We start from the raw sequence: 6,233 nt of genomic DNA, 5'->3' as shown, positions 1-6,233 counted from the left end.
GCTGGATTTTGATCCTTGCTGCACAGATTTCTCCGGATTGTTTTTCATCGCTCGGTGAAAATCAACCCACCGTGCTGAACCCCCTTCCTCGTAAACCCCATCCCCTGCTGCTGGGGTGCCCTCTCCCCCTGTGACCCCGCAGCCCCCTCTTCTCCTTCCCCACCACCGAGCCCCCTCAGAGCTGAGCAATGCGCCCGCCTTTGTCCCCCCCGCCTTGTCCCAGGGGCTGGGGGCTTTGCTGGACCTTGCTATAGCCAATGCACAGGAGAACCCCCCTGAGACCCCTCGCTCGGGGCGCAGCGAGCTGTGCCGCCCTGGCATGGCCGGGGAGCTTGGGGTGAGGTTTGGCTGCTGAAGGCAGGCTTGGTAGCAAAGGCATTTTTTTTTTTTTTTTTTTTTTTTTTTTTTTAATTGGCTTATGGTGTGAGGAACCGTGAAATCTGGGCCGTGTTTTATTACAGCGCATATTACACTGGACAAGATTGGAGAAATTAAGTGCGTGCTGCCGCTCGGTCCTGCTCGAGCGTGGGCTTGTCCCTGAGCGGTGGCAGTTAAAAGGACCCGTCTGTCACCAGGCTGGGGGCTCTGCTTCAGTGTGGGTGTCCCCATGTGTCCCAGCGCACCCTGCCAGTGGCCAGGGAGATGTCCCCTCCATGCCAGTGGTCCTCAGACCTGCCTGCCCAGGGAGTTTGGTGCCCGGCAGCTGCTGAGCACATCTGGGTGCCAGAACGTCCCGTGGGAGCCCGGCATGAGCAGGAGCTTGGCTTATTGCCTGGGGATTGATCAGGATATGGTGAGAATTTGTGATTAGTTAATTTTAATAGCTAGGTCAGAACAGTTTCTCTGTGGGAAACTCTTCTCTCAGCAGTAAAAGCACCTGTGGCTGATGGTGCCATCCCTAAATTTCTGGGTGCAGCACCACTGAGCACCCTTCAAGGGCTGCGGCTTCATCTGCTCTTGCTTCAGCAAAGCCACTACCAGCAGTTCATGCTGAGCTGATGCAAGCAAAGGAGGAAAGTGCTGCCGTGGGGAGCCTGCTCTGTGCTCCCCGGCTGCTGCCAGGAGCCAGCGGGAGGTGATGCCACTCTGTGTCATGAGCGGGGTCCTGGGCTGGGGACACAGGACCCTCGCTGTCCTGAAACACTGCTCAGAAGTCAGCTCCTTCACAGCCGGCTGTTCCTTCCATAGCATGGCCCCCCCATCCTGTGCCCTCCTGGGCTCCTGTGACCAGAGCTTGCGGCACTGCCCATGCTGGAAAAGAGAAAAAGCAAGTAGTAGTAGTAGTAATAATAATAATAATAATAATAATAATAATAAAGGTTTTGAATATTGTGCAGCCGAATGGGGCCTCTGCTGAACTCTGCAAATGGAGTGAAATATGAAGGAGCTCTTAATTAATTGACCAGCATCCAAATTGTGAACAGGAGGCAGGTGGAGGCTGGGGGGGGGCTGCCAGTGGCAGGCGTGTAATTACAGGCGTGTGGGGCTGCGTGTGTGTGAGGGGTGGTGGACGTGACTGGGATGGGGCTGGATCAGATCCAGGGTGATGCTGGGGGAGATGGGTCCCTTCTGGGGCAGCTTTGTTGGTGCAAAGAGATGCAGCCATGAAGATGGGGAATCTTCTGGGATGCCGATTCATGGTGCAGGATTTGCCCCACCTCTTCCCAAGCCCTGTTACGCCTCTTCTAAAAGCTGCTTTCTTGCACAGGGGGACACACTGATACCGGCCGGGGGGGCCCTCCCTGGCGCAGCCCCTCTCATTGCAGCACCCGATCGATGAAGAACATAATTACTCTTGCAAAGGCAAATCCATGCCGGCCTTGACTGCTTGGTCACACTCCAAGGAAGACAGTGTTTCCTTGCAAAGTATGAGGCCATGAATATTTGATGCCCGAGGAGGATATTTCTTTCAGGAGGTTGTTGCATGAATTATGGAAAAGTTGGGAGGAGAAGACGGGTGTTGTTTCAGCGGGGTCGGCTCCGTGGCGGAGGCTGCCCTGGCGCCGCGGGGCTTCGTTTGCCTGGGGTCCCTTTCCCTGGGTGGGGGGCAAGGTCTTTCCCTTGCCCCCCCCTGCTGTAGGGGCAGGCAGGGGGTGCTGGAGGAGCAAATGTGGTGCAAATCCCTCCCAGTTTGGGGTAGTTTGTTTTCTAGCAGAGCACATTGGTGCATGCAGAGTGAAAGGGGCAATTTTGGCACGGGGTCGGATGTGGGATGGGCGCCTTAGCTACTGGCTTGGAGACATTTGAGAGGGGTACGGCAGCTTCCCTGGGTGCTTGGAGGGGAGAAGCAAGGTGACGGCAGCCTCGCTGGCCTGCTCTGTGCTCTCCTCCTTGCTTTCCCCTATCTCTTGCGTATCCTTGTGCCTGGCTGGGTGCTCGAGATGCCCATGCTCGGTGCTGGGCTCATCCAGCATCATCCGGCTTTCCAGTGCCGCTCCCCTGCGGCTTGTGGTTGTTTCTAGCTGGGAGCTGGCGACGTGCTGCTCTCCGGTTTGCCCTGTCCCCGCTGATGCCCTGCATCCCGGGAGCTGCTGCTGCTCTGCTCCGGCATGGCCGGTCGGGAAGGACGAGGGGATTAACTCTCCACACCATCAGTGGGGTTCGTGTTAGTTAATATGTAAATATTTTCTTCTAATTGTCCTGTTGGTGCAGAGGGAGTATATGCTGTCTGGCCATCACAGACCAAATGTGCTCTCTCTCCTTCCTTTTTCTCTTTTTTTTTTTTCTTTTTTTTTTTCTTCTCTTTAAAAAAAGCATTTTCAGCAGCCCTTGATCCCTGCAGGTGGAAAAAACCCTCCTGCATCCAAATGGAAATGGAGATAGAGCTGTCTGCCCCCCCTTTCCTTGGGAACAGCCCCTATGGTGGGGTTGGGGATGGGGCTCTGTCCCCAGGATGTTGAACTGGGGACACATCTGGCTTTAAAGAGAAAACTGGGGGGGGGGGGGGGGGAAAAGGAAGGTTGGTCCAGGGGAGCAGGGCAGCATCATCAAGACCCCTGTGCCTCTGAGGCTACACGGGGGGGGGGTGACTTCTGCGCCATGCCAGGCTCTTGCTGCCAGATGAAGCTTTAAAAATAGGATGGGAATAAAAGTCCCCCCTCGTTGCTCCCAGCCCTGCTTCAAATGCAGGTGGAAGTGGCTTCTGCTTGGTGCAATATTTAATGTAAAATACACGGCTGCGCTGCTGATGCCAGAATGGCCAGCTTGTTAGGCAGCTCCATGTCTCAGGTCCTGCCCCACATCCCGCCAGGGCTTAACAACCCTCGTCGGCTGCGCGTCTTTGCCGTGGTAGCAGGATGGTGGTTTCAGCCAAAGCTGCATCACCAGCATCCCCAAATCTGTGCTCCTGTGGGTTGTAGGATCGTCTGAGCACGGGTGTGATGAGTTTGAGCTGTCTGTGCTGGTTCAGGGGTAGGTCCTGCGTTTTCTGGAGCACCAGCAAAAAAAAGTTGCTGAAGGTGCACAACGAGAGATTTCCAATGTAACATTGTGCTTCGGCTCTTCATGTTTCTATATTGTTTAGACCCAAAATCCGGAGTAATCACTTGCCCGAAATAGCCTCTCGCCGCTCAGCCGTGTCCCTGGGCCTGTGCCACGTGAGTCCGTGCTCTCCGACACAGAGCAACTCCTTTGGAACCATTGAATCTGTCATGGCTATTTTGTTTTTAAAGTCTGTTTAAAAGGTTTTAGCGTTGAGGAGGGATGGCTGGATATCAGCGGGAGGCGAGAGCAGGAAGGTGCTGTGGGGTGCTTGCTGTCACTCGGTGTTAGCTGGAGAAGCGTTGATGATGTTTCATGCTGGGGCCAGATCCTGCTGCAGAGAGCTGCTTGTGGGACAAGCAACCTGTCTTCTCCCTTTTCCCTTCTTTTCCCCATCAGCTTTTTCAGGAGGGTGGGAGCAACTTGGGAGGGGAGGAGACTTGCGTCCTTTTCCAGTTTTCCCTGCCTCCCGGTGAGGGCTGGCATCTCGCTCAGCCGCAGATCCCAGTAGGGAGGGTGGAAAAAATTAAATCAATGTGTTTTTTCAAAGCGTTTGTATGTGTGTCCATGGGCAACTCTGACGCTGCCTGGAGATGTCCCAGCCTGTCCCACACCGGTAGTGGGCAAAATAACTCTGTGCTTTTTGTGTCACTAGCTCAGCTGCTGAGCACTCAGGTTGGCAGCTTGGATTTGGGGGACCCCGGTGAATTAGGCAACAGCTCCTTTTCATCCTCATTTATAAGCAACAGCTTCTAAACTGGGATGGGACCAATTCACCAGTTACATTGAGTGGGTCAAACTGGAGAGCATGGCCAACAGCAGCCCTTGCGCTCTCCGGAGAGCAGCAAAGAGGGTTGCAAAGCTCTTGAATTCCCTCTCCCTTCCCAGCACGGCGGTGCCGGAGCAGCAGCCCGAAGAGAGAGGCAGGACATTGCCCAGAGGATGGAGCTGGCTGAGGGTCGGAGCAGCGGGATGGAAGACCCCCGTTTGTGAGGGCTCCCTGGGAAAGGGCTGCGAGCGCAGGGCTTGGCCCTGGATGGCTATAACGTGGGGATACAAGTTACGGGTTGTGCGGGGAATAAACGCAACCCGAGTGATGCTGGGAATGCCAAACGGTTGCAAAGCATGTGGTGAAATGTCACGCCGTGCAGGCAACCTGTGCCAAATGAGCGTGTTTCTATTACAAACCTGGCTTGCCTATTTAATTGAGCAAAACTCCCCGTTGCTGGAGCTGCTCACAAGGTCGGTCCTGGGGGCAGCTCGGTCTTTAGTAAGGTCTGAGCCTGGCTGGATCCATCAGTGCACTGAGCTGTGCCGGCCTCTGCTCAGTGCCTGGGGGTGCGATGTGGGTGCTGGGGGGGTGGCTGTGGGGTGGGTGGCTCCGGTGCCGAGGGCTGTCTCCTTACCGGCACTCTTGCCGTTAGGTGGAAGTGTTGTAGAGGAGAAGAGAGCTGATGCTGCACAACTCTGGGCTCAGAGAGCAGCAAAAGCCAGGCATGAGTCCTTTGTCCTGCTGAAACAGGGAGGCTGTCGGATACAAAGGGGAATTTTTAGGCTGGATACACCCAGGAGAGAGGAATAAATCCCTGACAAAAGGCTCTGACATTGCAGCTGGAGGAGCTTTGGCCAGGGATGGGTATTGCCACGAAGCAGCAGTGCCCGCTGCTGCCCACGGCCGCTTGCGGAGGAGCGGGACCAGATCCCCAGCATGTGCTCCATCCCCTCAGTGCTGGCATTTTTTTTTTTTTTTTCCCCCTGGGGGGGGTGGGGAAGCCCACAAACACAGGGAAAGTCCCCCCCCTTGGCGGCCTCCAAGAGGCAGGTCTGGCTGCTTGGCCCCAGTCAGGGTTTTGCTGGGGTTCCCACATCAGCCGGCTGGGATGCAGGTGCCCGGCGGGACTCTGGGCTGCAGGAAAGCTGCTGGGGGGGGGCCTGGCAGCCCCCCAACGTGGGCAAGGGGCCAGGGGCAACCAGGGGGGCTGCCAGGGAGCTGGCAGGGCCGCAGCAGCCTTCCTCGAGAGGAGGAGGAGGAGTTGTCATCACTCACAGCCTGCAGCCAAATCAGCCCTCTTTTGTTGCTAATTCCTCCCCACAAGCCCGGATGGGCTTTATTCTCCTCCCCCCCCCCCCCCCCAATTTCTTTAAAATGCAACTCTTTCCATCAAAATCTGGTTAGTCATGAAGCGTATAATGAGTTTTATGTATATTTAAAATGGTCTGACATTCGGCATCCCATTATCCTCACTCCTCGAGAGAAACATGGACTCAATGTGTGAATGTTGATCCAATAAGAGTGCAGTCAGTACCATTTTTGCTCTCTGAAATATCCATATCTATTACCCATATTCATGTGCTGTTTGTGTGTAGGAGTCTCTTTTTTGTGGAAAGAAATCCAAGACTGTTTTTTTTGTTTTTTTTTTTAACTTGGGCCTGTTATTTAGGTATTTTTTTGGGGCAAGCCAAATTATTTAGTTGCTTGGTTTTGTTTTGCAATTTTGTTTATTCCTTCGGTAACTCCCATCTCTGGCTCTAATTAATTGCCCAACACAGGGTAAACTCGATGGCTTTTTTGCAAGCAGCTCATGTGGCTTCTGCTGGCAAATGGCTGTGGGGGGCTGAGCCCGGGTCACCCCGCTTGATAACCAGCCTGAAACACCCTGCAAACTTCCAGCAGAGACTTTTCCCATTCCCCATCCTCTCACTGAGGCTCTTCTCTGCCTGATGTCAGTGGAAACCTTCCCTTTGCTGCAAAG

The sequence above is a fragment of the Accipiter gentilis genome, chromosome 29 (genome assembly GCF_929443795.1).
Source record: "Accipiter gentilis chromosome 29, bAccGen1.1, whole genome shotgun sequence".
Classification (NCBI taxonomy): Eukaryota; Metazoa; Chordata; class Aves; order Accipitriformes; family Accipitridae; genus Astur; species Astur gentilis.
Note: the sequence above shows the minus strand (reverse complement) of the source record.